At 43.0% G+C, this 15,238-nt stretch overlaps 1 protein-coding gene across 1 annotated transcript in view; it reads right to left on the reverse strand.

Moving 5' to 3' along the window:
• Window positions 1-15,238, reverse strand: part of MRO (maestro) — a 50,968-nt gene that overhangs the window by 22,521 nt on the left and 13,209 nt on the right. The window contains exon 2 of the mRNA XM_027118859.1: window positions 1,247-1,367. The gene's annotated coding sequence lies outside the window, so the exon portion shown is untranslated. The remainder of the gene's footprint in view (window positions 1-1,246; window positions 1,368-15,238) is intronic.

The raw sequence follows: 15,238 nt of genomic DNA on the forward strand, positions 1-15,238 counted from the left end.
GACAGGAGGAGCGCGGGCACGGGGTCCCAGATGGAGGACCCTGGATGAGCCAGGGGACCTCGTGCTCCCCAGACTCTTCCACGAGCCCCCGGCACTGATGGGAGCCCAGAGCTGCCCGTGGCAGGCGGAAACCCCTTGGGAAGCTCTTCTCAAACGTCACCCGCCACCCCGCCCCCTGTTTGCTTCCCACTCTACTACATATCTGGTTTATTTTAATATAAAAGCAACAGTCTTTTGTTTCAAATCTTTGAGTATAGTAGATGCCACAGGGAGAAGCGCTGGCTTTATCCTTCTTCTTCAAATACCCTCAGGCACAGAGAAGCAGGAGCCTGTGAAGTCTCTCCAGTTCTACAAACTATGAACAGAAAGCCGCTCTCAGCCGTTTCCTTATCCAGCCCACCGTCCAGCTGTCCTGCCTTCTGTTTTCCTGACTATATTACTTGGCAGTCGTTATTAGTACCGGGATGCGAGAATATATTTCAAACTCTTCTGTAAATAGCCTGCAATGATCTCTGAAAATGCTTCGCTACTCACTTGACCCAGGAAGCTGACAGAATCATGCAAATCAAGAGGTTCAAATCTCCATGTTCACTGCCCAGACCACCAAAGTGTGCATATCTAAAAACACCGCCAAGCCTCTGAAAGATGTCACTTTGCAGAAGCAATGTGTGCGCCTCCATCGTCACGACGGCGGTGGGGCTGGTACAGCACTGGTGGCCCGTAAAGAGTGCTGAGTGTTTTCTGCAAATGCTTTAACCCGCAGAGTGTAATGCTGAACTTAAGCGCTCTGGTGTCAATTCTCTCTGGGCATTGAGCTCATCCAGGTGAACAAAGCCCCAAGATGTGCCTCTGGGTTTACAGAGCTCATGGTCCGATTCACCCCTGCGTGAACTCCCTCTGCCACCATCCAGTGAGCCTTACTGAAAAGGGGCAGATTGTTGCACAGAAAAGAAGATACCCCAGAAGAAACTGAAGAAGCAAAAACTTATGGTGCAAGAATAAATTCAGCATTAAACAAATGCAAATAAAAGCAAAAGAAGAAGAAGAAGTTCAAGTTTAAACACCTTTCCTATCTGAGACATTAATTCACACCATCACCAACACCCCTACTTCCAAAAATTAACCATAAACGTATATAAACATTTTCCAGCCCATCTGGTTAAATCTGTAGCAATCAATGAACTGTGTTGAACTACAAGGTTTAGTGGAATCGGTTGAATCCAGAAAATGTTCTGTGCTGTCCTACCTGAGCTGGGCGCTGAGGCTTCTCCCTCAGAACTCATCCTGATGAAAGGCAAAGTGACTACCTCCAGGAACGCCGCTGTCCTTTAAACAAGCTCGGGGCCGGCTGTCAGCTGCATTTTGTCCTTGAAGATGAAACATTAAAACAGATTAGAGTTTTATCACGAGAGGGAAATACATAATAACACCTTTTTAGGCTATCTGCCCCTGATAGTTGCTAGAGATTCATCACAGGCCATGCTGTTTTGCAAACTTTGAAGATTCTCGTGTTAGTTTCCTGTTTCTGCAAGGGCCCAGGGAGAAAGCTACGCGAGCTCCATCCTAGAAGAGAATTGGATCAATAGACAGCACCGTGAGAGGCAGATCAAGACCACAGACATGACCACATGTCGTCTTGTCCCTGCTTTTAACATCCCCAAGCATTCTCATGCTCTTTGTCACATTGTACCCCACAATCCTAGGAAGGGGGTCATTCTCAGGCCTCTTTGACAAATAGGGAAACTGAGGGACAGGCAGAGTGAGCAGGGGACTTGCCCAAAGTCTCAAACCTGGTTGATGGGGCTGGGCTTCCTCTCCGGCTTTGACCAACCAGAGTCACTGGAGGGTTCGGCCACTCACCTCTACAGGCCATTCTTAATCTCTCTATGGTCTTCCTTTCTCTCAACCTTGACCTTTCCCCACCTTGGTTTCTTCCCCCCATCCCTCACCTTCCTTGTCTCCATTTTCAGTTTGCTGTGGACATTGCTTCACACGTTCCTTCCTCCGCAATGAATCGGTCTCAGGATTGCACTTACTTTTCCTTCAATTTTGCATTTACACTAGAATCCAATAGAATTCCAGTGACAGACAAGTGTATAGGCATTTTATGACAATGAGAACGACGTCAGGCACAATTTGACCAACAGAACAGTACATCCATGTCCAAAAGTGCCCTATAATGTGTACTGGATTAGAAATCCAGGCTATGACTGGGACAGCTGACTCTTCCTTGAGGGATTGGAGAAAACTACAGTAATAGAGCACTCTTTCATATAGCCCACAACAGATGTATTTCAACAATTCCATCTTTATCCCACAATACCGACCTCCCACCATAGCTCCGTCACAGCATTCTTGCACCTTTCCCAATATTGTTCATTTAATTGCTCCAGAAAAGAACAAAAAGGGGCTTCCCTGGTGGTCCAGTTAAAACTACGCTCTTCCACTGAGATTCCGCATGCCGCGTATGCAGTGCAGCCAAAAAAAAAAAGAAAAAGAAAAGAAGAGAGAAAAAGAAGTCAATTTTATCAACATATATTTGTTCAGGAATCAAGTCTGCAGACTTTAGGTGCTCTGGGCCTAGAGCAGCTGCTTCTCTCTCCTACTGGTCTCTGTTCCTTCAAGAGAGTATACGTTAGATCGTCCTCTGAAAGGAAGGGAAAGTAGGTAACAAGCAAATCACCTAATTTTACCCACTAGGAATTTTTTTTTTGTAGCTCTTAAGTTTGGGAGGAAACTTGACAATATCTATCAAAAGGCCATGTGCATGTGCCCTTTGACTCAGCAGTTCTGTTGATAGTGGTTCACCCAGGGCAGTGATGATTCTGTGCAAATTAGAAAAAAGAACCCCTTCCTCAAGACATTTTATGTCTATCTGCCAGGAAAGTATCATAATAAGTATTTAAAGTTATGACGTCCACCTGAAACTGACACAACATTGTAAATCAACTCTACTCCAATAAAAACTTTAAAAATATATATATATAAAATACTTTTAAAATAAAGTTATGATGTCTATAAAGTGATTGGTGCCCACACAGATGAGGCAGTTTGTGCAGTGTACAATCTATGCAACTGTATACGTTAACCCTGGTTACCTTGTAAATACATATGAAGAATGACATCAGGATATATGTTAAAAGGTGTTCATTGAAATATTATTTGTAACATCAAATAAATTACTGCAATGTCCATCAGCAGGGGACAGTTTAAATAAATTAGGGTATCTTTATACAATGGAATACTAGGGAGCATTATAAAACAAATAGAGTAGATCTATATGTGCTGTTATAAAGAGATGTTCAAGGTATATTATTAAGTAAAAAAATCAAGGTTCAGAGGAAAATATATTATAAATCAATGTACGTAAATTTTTAAAAAGAAATATGTGCTGCTATAGCCATTTTTTTTTTCCTAAAAGGGCACTCAAGAAATCATTAACAGAAGTCTCCTAGGAGGAGAGTAATTGGGTGAAGAAGGAAGCTTTTAGTTCAAATGTATACCTTTTTGTGTAGTTTGAATTTTTCTTACCAAACATATTTATTGCTTTCAATTTAAAAAATCAACAGGGATTATCAGAATAGATAGTTACAGGTGTTTTTTATTTCATGCAATTTTAAGCATAAAAAAAGTCTAAGACATATTTCTTAATTACTGTGCACATCCCCCCAAGAGAACACATTAAAAAAATAAGCTGCAGTGTTTTGTTTTGTTTTTTGTAGCAGTGGGCCTGAGGAGGGGAAGGAGGGAGAAGGCTGGTGGAGAAGCAGGAAGGCAGAGCCCTCTGTACATCTCAGGGCATTTTCACCTCTCAATTTGTGCTTCTGAAAACACGTACTAAAGTCATTTATCTGTTAGACAATGAATATACTTAATCATAGATGAAGAGTATCATTAACTCACCTTTTTCTATTAATTCGGTTCTAGTTGGGTGTAAATTCAGTGCTTCCAGAGTTGCCCATTATTTAAAACCCAGGGACCTGGTAGAAAGCTACTAACTGTGTGTTACTTCACTTTACAGTACGAAGTGGGTGTAGAAGAAGGACATTAGCTGTCTTTCTCCCTTTGATTTTGATCCCTAGAGAAAAGAGAGTTCTAATTGTTCCTTTCTATTTGTTCCTGAATTTAAAACTCTATTAGAATAAAAGTAAAGCTGAATTCATTATTACAAATTTTGTGCTAAGAATTCACTTTCCCAAATGAATGTTTCTTTAGGCCACAGATACGTTATTCCTCAAAAAAAAAAAGAGAGAAGGAAAAGAAAGATTGTTCTTGCATGAGCAGAAGTGACATTTAATATAATGAAGTAACATAGCAACCCCAAATCTAACAATAGAGTGACACTTATGTATTTTTTTTAAAAGAACTATTTGTATTTCTTTCAAAAAATATTCCCTCCAGGAATGGATGTAGGAGGAAAGCACACTGAATGGGATAAATCTTACAGAACATTTTTTCTACTTCGGAGTTTTGTATTGTGAATCATGCATTTGTTCCAGTGTTAAGGGTATCAGACCAGTGTTAAGGGTATCAGACCAAGTTATACGCATTCTACACATTGGAAAATAAGTTTTAAATACTGAACTCATTCCAGGGCAAGGTCTTCCCTCCACACATTAATGTAACAAATACTCTTTCTACCTTGCTGAATTTCTGTTTGGAGACTGATTATTTAGAGGCCAGTATTTATTTGCTGACAATATTTGCCTTGGTTGCCCTGACTGTGTCGTTAAACAAATATTTATTCATTCAATAAACATTTATTGAGAGTCTCCTTGGTGCCATGCTCTCTGCCCAACACGAGGGCATAGGGAATATAAAGATAAATATACAAATAAAAATATCAATACAGGGGCTTCCCTGGTGGCGCAGTGGTTGAGAGTCCGCCTGCCGATGCAGGGGACACGGGTTCGTGCCCCGGTCCGGGAGGATCCCACATGCCGCGGAGTGGCTGGGCCCGTGAGCCATGGCCGCTGAGCCTGCGCGTCCGGAGCCTGTGCTCCGCAACGGGAGAGGCCACAACAGTGAGAGGCCCGCGTACCGCAAAAACAAAAACAAACAAACAAACAACAACAACAAAAAAAATATCAATACATGATCCCTGCCCTCTGAGAGGTCACAGGCTGGGAGCCTAAGGGCTCTTCTGGTTGTTTGTTCTGTACAATCAGGGCCAGGACTAATGTAAGGCAAGAGAGACACCTAGGACAGAATTCTAGGAGACGCCCGCTCTCCAGGGTGTGCAAAATGCAGACGGCATTACCTGGCCACCTGGCTGCCTAACGTCCCCACATGGCCTCCTCTTCCTTTCTGCTGCCCTTCTCCCAATTCACTGACACACTCACTGCTATCTCAGTCACTTCCCCCCAAAATGTCTACACTCGGTGTCTATTTTTCATGCCCAGGTTACCCTCCCTGTAGCCACTGCTTGTTTAACCACTTCTTCCAGGTCTTGTTCAAACCCCACCCTGAAAGTCCTCCCCAGGCCTAACAGCCTGGTCAGTTTCTCCCCATGCACTTGCACTCCTGCAATGGCCTTTATCACTAGCCAATTTTTGAAAAATAATTTTGATTTCTTTGGAGACACTGCTTTGGGACAGATCCTTGGTGTTCTCCTTACTTGCTATAAATCCTTCCTTCTCCTGAAAAAAAATTTTTTTTAATTTTTAAAATTGAAGTATCTTTTTTTTTTTAAGATTTATTATTTATTTATTTATATTTGCCTGCGACACGTGGGATCTTAGTTCCCTGACCAGGGATCGAACCCACGTCCCCTGCATTGTAAGGTAGATTCTTTACCACTGGACACAAGGGAAGTCCCGAAGTATCATTTGTTTATTTGTTTGTTTGTTTTGTTGTTTGGTTTTTTGGGTTTTCTTGGGCCACGCCGCAGCTTGCATGACCTAGGTTCCCTGACCAGGGATTGAACCTGGGTCATGGCAGTGAAAGCATGGAGTCCTAACTACTGGACCACCAGAGAATTCCCTAATTGAAGTATAGCTGATTTACAAGGTTTCAGGTGTATAGCAAAGTGATTCAGTTGTATGTATGTATGTGTGTGTGTGTGTGTGTGTGTGTGTGTGTGTATAAAATATTCCTTTTCAGATTCTTTTCCATTATAGGTGATTACAAGATTATCACTAGCCAACTTGTATTCAAATTATTATTATTATTATTATTATTTTTATTTTTTTGTGGTACGCGGGCCTCTCACTGTGTGGCCTCTCCCACTGTGGAGCACAGGTTCCGGACGCGTGGGCTCAGCGGCCATGGCTCACGGGCCCAGCCACTCCGCAGCATGTGGGATCTTCCCAGACCGGGGCATGAACCCGTGTCCCCTGCATCGGCAGGCGGACTCTCAACCACTGCACCACCAGGGAAGCCCTGTATTCAAATTATTACATCGGAACCTATCCCCCTGACCCAGAGTTGGGAGGCTGTGGAAAGCAAGGCCTGTGTTCCAGTCTTTGCAGACCTCACTCCAAACCTGTGGGCTCAGCACAGTGCTTTACACATGTGTGTGTCTTAGTCCATTCAGGCTGCTATAACAAATTACTGCAGACTGGGTGGCTCAACAACAAACATTTATTTCTCACAATTCCGGAGACAGTAAAATCCAAGATCAAGGGGCCAGCAGATGTGGTGTCTTGTGAGGGCTAGCTTCCTGGTTTGCAGACAGCTGTCTTCTTGCTGTGTCCTCACATGGCGGACAGCAGAGAGAGAAGCAAGCTCTCTCTCAGCTCTTCTTTGTAAGGGCACTAATCCCTTTCCTGAGGGCTCCACTCTCGTGACCCAATCACCCCCCAAAGGCCCCACCTCCAAACACCATCACATTGGGAACTAAGTTTCAACATATGGATCTGGGAAAGGATGCAAATATTCGGTCCATTAGAGCAGACTTTTAGCAAATGATTCCTTCATTTATCTGAATCTTTACAACCTTCAGCACATATTTAGTGTTTCTTTTTGCTTTAACAAAAGCCAACATTGGTTTGAGGCATTTGCAACACTTGAGTTTAATTCTACAGAAGTGAGGTAGAACTGTAATAAGTTAGCTTGCTAAAAAAAAAATGCGTTTTCTTATTTCCCAGCAGCTAATTAAATGCAATAAGAGCTTAAGTAAATGGATCTTTTGCTGAGCAGAAATTTCATTTGCATGGGCGGTGTTGGGGGGGAGAGTAAATTGTTCATGACCAGCTAGGCTCTCTCTTTATTGTATAAAAGATGGCCACTGGGTGAAGGTCTCCACGGCTACTTTGGGGCTGGCGGGGATAACACCACTATTGAAAGGCTCCTAATAAGGAATCACACTGGTGACCCTCCTCAGATTGGGAAGCAACAGCAAGATCTTCTCTTTACTGGTGTTGATCATGTGGAATGGAATAGAATTGGATGCAGCCAATTTCATAAGCAGCGTTCCCTATGTATTACTAACACACACCACTCCCTCATTGTTGGAAACACCACACATGCACTACAAATGGCCATCTAAGTGTACAGTTACAGTACTTCTCCAGATGGTGTCCTGGAGGAGTTAGTGGCCTGGGACCCTTAGCATAGCTCTACTAATGGCATTTGCTCTATACAATGACATTTGATCTATCACAATTATTTCGGTATTGATCCCACCTGAGCTTTTGTGAAATCCATCCTGGAATTAACTTAATGGCCAAAGCTTGAATCTGCCCAATCACTGGAACTCAGGAGTCACTCTTCCCTCTTCTTGCTGTTTCCTTACAATAAGGACCTGCTGGATGAGATGTTTGTCTTCATGGTGTGACTGGATGATGCAGAGTAATTTTGCCAAAATCGTTTAGGCAAGCAAATTCAAAATACTGAATGGAAACCCCGTATATTTTTTGGAAGATCTTAAATAAAGCTCTTTGTTTTTCCTCCCTCCTCCCTGCACATCCAGGCATCACTCCTCTTCTACCTAAAATGTGTAAAAATCAAAATAAGCACCACATGCTGAATGTAGAACAGAACAGCGTTTTTCTAGTCCATGATGACTTTACAACTGCGATCAAAATAGGTCTTGTCAACCCGGAATGGTTCCAGATTTGGAAGTCCCAGAGCACATTCAGGAGATGTGCCTTGAAATGTAGCAACATTATTGCCAGAGGGTAAATAAAGGGAAATTCATGCTGCTAGGTATATGTGCTTCTGAACTTATGTAAGATCAATGAGATTTTTAAATTAGTTAATTGGAAGTTGGTTGTTTGAAAGGAGATAGGAATGAAGAATCATCAATTTTATCTGCTTACAAGTTTTGACTTTAGGGCTTCCTAAAAGTATAGAGCTTCCTCAAAAAATTAAAAATATATCTGCCAAACCTATCTATGAAGCAGAAACAGACTCAGAGAACAGACTTGTGGTTGCGAAGGGGGAGGCGGGGTGAAGGAGGGATGGATTGGGAGTTTGGGATTAGTAGATGCAAACTGTTATATATAGGATAGATAAACAAGATCCTACTGTATAGCACAGGGAACTATATTCAGTATCATGTGATAAACCATAATGGAAAAGAATATGAAAAAGAATATATATACGTATAACTGAATCACTTTGCTGTAAAAGAAATTTTGCTTCACAGAGATTAACACATTGTAAATCAACTATACTTCAATAAAATTTTTAAATAAATAAAAAAATCTTTTTCATAAAGTCCAGTTTTCTTTTTTGCAACTTAGTTTTCCTCAATAAGTTAACTGTCTTTACTTTTCCTATTAATACCTTTCCCACCTATTTGAACCAATATCATTCAATTGTTTTACAAACATTGAAAAAGCTCTTATTTTGTGCCTCATTCTGGGAATATAAAGATGGAGAAGAAACCATTTTTTTGTCTACAAGCAGTTTATAATCTAGGAGAGAGACAGATTTATAAGTCAATAACGTATAAGAAATAGGGTGTCATAGGTGCTACCAGAGAATTATAAAGGTGAAGGGGAGAGAAAGGCAGGAGTGGTCACTTCTTGAGAAGATAAGGGTCAGAATTCTAAGAATCTGAGTCATTAACATCAGACAGCTTCTCCAGAACTAGCAGTTTCTGGTTTGAGTGTATCTTCGAGGGACTCGTTCCGATGTGTCTGCCCTTAGTTAACTGGATATGTCATAAACTCTTCAGTTAAAGATTTGTTAGCTGGGGAAAGTCTTTGTGTTTTCAGTGATGACAGATATGTTAGTCATTGCCTATCATGATGATCTCTGGTTTATGGGAAGATAGCCAAAGAGGAAATTTAATTTCCCAGTTTCCTTCAGGGTCAATGGAAGATCACTCACTTTTCTGCCTTTTGGCCACGTGGCTCCCCTGACACACTTTTGTACACAACACTAGCAGGTAAGCAGGCATCTACTCGTGATCACCAGCTTCTGAATTCACTCCCTCAGCTTTTAGCTAAATATGGATGAAATTTAAAATTCAGTGACTTCTTATATCAACTAGTGTTTCTGAACTGCAGACTGTGACTCATTAATAGGTTATGAAATCAATTCAGTGGGTCTTCATCAGCTTTTTAAATAAGAAGTAGAATAGAAAAAGAAAACAGAATAGAAAAATCAGAATTCATTTCACCCAGTAAGATAAAAATCGTTCTGTGAAACTTTTTTTTCCGGTTTTGCGTGTGTATAGTCACAATGTAAAATGTATTTCTTACCGTGTCACAGGGAGAAAGTTAAGCCACTGAACTAGATTCTAATCCTCATAAAGGCACTTATTAGCCATCTAGCAAATATTTGTCGAATTGACCGAATTTGTATGTGTTTGTGGATTTACTCAACAAATATTAAGTCTGCATGTGTCAGTATGATACTGACCATTGCAACCCTTTATTTAAATTTTGTAAAAATGAAGGACAAGAGCAGGTTTTCAAAGGTTAATCAGATTCAGTAAATGCTCTTTTTTTAGGGAAAAATCAATCCATTTACCATGACTGCTTTATAACCTTTAATCTGGCTTAACCCCCCACCTGCTGTATAAAACAGACCCTAAGGTCTCTAAGCGATGTTCAGAAACAGATCTTACGAAAGTGTGAAGCCCATGGGTCCTGAGTAAACAGAGCCTTCAGATCCTTATCTGTCCGCTGCTGGTCCAAACCCCTCCCTCACAGTCAACCCGAGCAGGTGGGCACAAGTGTCCTTGCCCCCAGCATAGAGGTTGTCACAGGTGCCTAGTGTCACAGGTGCCTGTCCCTAGTGTTCCTTTTTCAGGCCTTGGATGCTGAGTGCTGATCTTTCCTGGCTATGGTGGACCCCACCCCACCGGCACTGCCTCCAGAGGTTGGGCTCTTCCTGGAAGCCACATTCTCTCACTGTCCAGGACTATCACAATTCTCAGTGCCCATGAGGGTCATGTGCTGTACCCAGCTTGCCAGATCTGGGCCAAGCTGAAAGATGCCTGCACCATCGCAACGACTCTTCTGTTCTTCCATCTCCCTGCCTGCGTGGGGCAGATTGTCCTACGAATTCTCAAGTTCTCTGCCTGCGGGTGCACAGTGGGTGGAGGGAGTGCTGGGAGCGGGCTGCGGGGTGAGGAGTCGTGGCAGAGGCATCCGGTGAAGAATGCAGTTGGTGACTAAGACTCCGCCTCCGACCGCTTGCAGCCTGGTGGAGGGCAGAGTACCATGATGGTCCACAGATAACCTGAGCAACCAGGGTATTGGGCAAGACTCTCAGAGGCTCTAAGGTTTCACAGCTGCCGCCATGACACGTGTGCGAGTGCTTCCTGGAGCAGGGGCTTATCACCTCCCCAGGCCCCACCCCTGAAGGTCAGGCACGTTCCTATCAACTAAGCTCCGAAGCTTGGGCAACCCTTACGAAAGTCCACCCTGGGTCAGTTAGGCTCTGAACAACCTTTGCTGCTTTTCTGAGCTTTCTGAAACTCCCTGGCAAACAGGCCAAGTGGGAATGCTTTCACAGTAAGCAGTCAACGTTCTGAGAGCCCTCTTTGCCTCTGACCTGAACCAGATGTACCTTATGCTGAAGGTGAGTGGGTTTGCAGGTGTGTCTCAGCCTTGCTCCCAATCAAACCCTTGGCTGTGGGCTGGTTCCCCTTCCTCTCTGCCAAGACTTCCCCAGGCCCCGGGACGCCAAGGACATCTGTTGCCTCTGTTGCCTGCCTCTCATGTGAGGCCATTCCTATCCTGAGCCAGGAAAAGAGCATCCCGGTCAACAGGCAGCCAGGGCTGAACTGTCTTGTCTTACAAATTCTCCCAGTGTCTCGTCATTGTGGACACTCCCTAGTTTGTTCTGTGCAGAGAGTCCAGAGCCCTCTAGATTTCTGTGGGGAGCACGGATGTGGCTCCAGAGGGACGGAACACCAAAGCTCGCTACCCAGACAGAAGCTGCAATGGGGTCCATTTCTGTGCCCTTGGTCCCAAATCCAAACATCCCAGCAGCCTTGTCTGTCTCTTAGTACAACCCAGAGTCCCAGCATCCCAAGGAGGACAACTAATGAATAGAGCAACACAAAAAATGAAATAGACTCTCTGAAACTCCCTTAAGGAGCTCCTCCTCAGAAACTGAAGAGAAATTCACTATCATTCCTGTGTGATCTGGAAGATCAATTACATTCCAGAATCTTTTCCTAATTAAAAAAAGCCAGTGGGCTTCCCTGTTGGCACAGTGGTTGAGAGTCCGCCTGAGGATGCAGGAGACGCGGGTTCGTGCCCTAGTCCAGGAAGATCCCACATGCCGCGGAGCGGCTGGGCCCGTGAGCCATGGCCGCTGAGCCTGCGCGTCTGGAGCCCGTGCTCCGCAACGGGAGAGGCCACAGCAGTGAGAGGCACGGGTACCGAAAAAAAAAAAAAAAAAAAAGCCGGCAACCAGCAAAGAGTTTTTAGGCTGTCAGTTGTCTAGTTTTTGGCACTGCAGCAAAATGGCTAAATCTAGATCTGAATCAATTATACCCCAGTAAAAGTTTTTTAAAAATTAAAAAAAAATAAATACTATACTACTTTAAAAAAAAAATCGGGCTTCCCTGGTGGCGCAGTGGTTGGGAGTCCGCCTGCCGATGCAGGGGACACGGGTTCGTGCCCCGGTCCGGGAGGGTCCCACATGCCGCGGAGCGGCTGCCTCCGTGAGCCATGGCCGCTGAGCCTGCGTGCCCGGAGCCTGTGCTCCGCAACGGGAGAGGCTGCGGCAGTGAGAGGCCCGCGTACCGAAAAAAAAAAAAAAAAAAATCTAGATCTGGGATCAAATCCCAGCTTTGACACTTAAAATCACTTAACCCTCTAAGCCTCAGTTTCTCTGTCTATAAAATAGGGATAATTCTACAGCTTACCACATTAGGTTGTTATGAGGATTGATTGAGAGAACCTATCTTTTTTTTTTTTTTGGCCTCACAGCACACAGGATCTTAGTTCCTGGACCAGGAATCGAACCTGTGCCCCCTGCAGTGGAAGCACAGAGTTCTAACCACTGGCCTGCCAGGGAATACCCAAGAGAAACTATCTTAAGTATAGAGTATAGTATCTGGCACATAGGAAACAATAAATGTTAATTATTGTTGTTACAATTATTAGCAATTAAGAGAACTGGTAAAAGAGTAGGATAAGGTAATTAAGACTAAGACAAATGATAGAGAGTTTATAGACCAGGGTCCTTACGTCAAGGTAGAAATTAAATTGATTATATTTCAATGTAACCTACTTGTTTGCTTGTCCACATGACAATGCATTAGAGACACAGCACAAAGTACAGTGGAAAGAACATGGACTTCGGAGTCAGACTGTGCTCACATCCCTTTCTTCTACCACCTGAGAGATTTGGGCAAATTATCTAAACTATCTAAGTCTCAGTTTACACATCTACAAAATGGAGTAATAATAATTAACTTGAAGGATTGTGCTGATGATTTAAAAAGCCTCCTCTCATCCCCAGCTCTCCCAGGCTGGCAGCCCCTCCCATGGGCACAAACAATTCTTACCCTGTGGGAGCCCATATCACATTGTACCGTATGATCTCCCCCACTATAATGTAAACGTCTCGATTGGAGTGAGTCTATTTTGTTTGTCTTTCAATCTCTGGTATTTAGTGAGGTTCTTGGACATAGCTGGTGCCCAGCAAAAGCTTGCCAGCTGACTGAATGAATTACTGAAAATGGCAGAAAAATAGAGTTGATAGGAAAAATGACCCATGTTTATTACCCATATTCCAGGAACAACCTTAGTAGCTATATCATAAGCTAACTGTGTTGTATGCTGAGATTTTCTCACTGTAGTAGATGTACTTTGATTTATGTTTCATCCAAATCTTCATGATAAGTGGTATTATAATGCATGCCACCATATCCCTGTGTCCTCTGGGTTCTTTGTTATCTGACCTTGCTTCTAAACATTCCTCCGAATGGAAATCTTTTCTTAAATTTCATTACGCAAATAACACATGGTCACAAAAAAATCACAAGTCTGGATAAGTTAAACTAAAAAGAAACCTAAAACACTCCAAATTCTACCACCAAATAATTATTGTTAACATTTTGGATAGAGCCTTCTGAAATTTCTTTTACACAGCTTTCTTGAATTATAATTCTCATATTGTATTAGTTTGCTAGAGCAAGATATGAGTCAGGGTTCTCCGGAGAAACAGAATGGGATGTGTGTGTGTGCATGTGTGTGTATGTGAGAGAGAGAGAAAAAAAAGAGACAGAGAGAGAGAGATTTATTGATTAATTTTAAGGAATTGTCTCACACGATTGTGGAGATGCAAGTCTGAAATCTGCAGGGTAGGCCAGCAGGCTGGAAACCCAGGGAAGAATTGCAGCCCAAATGCAGGATTCCGGCAGAATTCCTTCTTGCTCAGGGGAGGTCAGTCTTTGTTCTATTAAGGTCTTGATTGATTGGATGAGACTCACCCACATTAGGGAGGGTAAACAGCTTTACTCAAAGTCCATGATTGAAATATTAATCTCATTCAAAAACACTTTCTCAGAAAGTCCAAAATAATGTTTGACCAAATATATGGGCACTGGTTGTCCAGCCAAGTTGACACTTAAAAGTAACCATTGCAGGGGGCCATGACAAAATACCGCAGAGTGGGTGGCTTAAACAATAGGAATTACTTTCTCACAATTCTGGAAGGTACAAGTCCAAGATCAAGGTGTTGGCAGGGTTGGTTTCTTCTGAGGCCTCTCTCCTTGGCTTATAGATGACCGTCTTCTCCCTGTGTCTCCACATGGTCTTTCCTCTGTGTGTCTGTGTCTTAATCTCCTCTTCTTGAAAAGACACCAGTCATATTCGACTAGGGTTCATCCTAATGACCTTCATTTTAACTGAATTGCCTCTTTAAAGACCCTCTCTCCAAATATAGTCACTTTCTGAAGTACTGGAGGTTAAGACCTCAACAAATGGATTTTGAGGGGAACATAATTCAGTCCATAACAGTACCATTCTGAAACTGAGCAGGAGTGGGGTCCTCCCAGTACAAAAGCCTTCTGTGTCCCCTGTTTCTTTTCTTTTATTAAATAGTTTTAGTTAGCAATAAATGCTCATTATATAATATTCAAAAAACAGAAGAAAATTAAAAAGACAATAATCATACCCAGAAACATAGTAGAAAATTTTAACAGCTGTGCAGAAATAGCTTTCTTGGGGATTTCCCTGGTGATCCAGTGGTTAAGAATCTGCCTTCCAATGCAGAGGACGCGGGTTTAATCCCTGGTCGGGGAACTAAGATCCCACATGCCATGGGGCAACTAAGCCTGTGCGCCGCGACTACTGAGCCTGCATGCCACAACTAGAGAGCCTGTGTGTCACAACTACAGAGCCCACGTGCTCTGGAGCCCACAAGCCACAACTAGACTGAAGCCTGCCTGCCACAACTAAGACCCAAGGCAGCCAAAAGTAAATAAATAAATAAATTTTAAAAAATACTTTTTTTGCTTAACTGCTTTTCCTTTGTTTCTGCATTCCCTCACTTTCCTAATTAGTAACTGATGTGTCTTTGGAACTAGGAGAAGGCCTAGGAGACTAAAGCCTTTTTGCTACAAACAAGAAACAGACGGGTTTTTGTACCTGGGAAGGCCCCACAGGGTCTTGCTTGGCTTCACAACCAACACCACAATGAAATATAGAACATTTTTATCACCCCCAAAAGATTTCCCACACCCATTACCAGTCACTTTGCATTTGCCACCCCCTGTTTGAGGAAACTGAGGTCTGGAGATTAGTCCAGGGCCAGAATCCAGCTGAGAAAAACCACAGGGCTTCCTCCAGGGAGGAATTTGAGATACTGATAGACAGTA

Source organism: Aethalodelphis obliquidens, unplaced genomic scaffold (genome assembly GCF_003676395.1).
Source record: "Aethalodelphis obliquidens isolate GAN/ISIS:26980383/991018 unplaced genomic scaffold, ASM367639v1 scaffold19, whole genome shotgun sequence".
Lineage (NCBI taxonomy): Eukaryota > Metazoa > Chordata > Mammalia > Artiodactyla > Delphinidae > Aethalodelphis > Aethalodelphis obliquidens.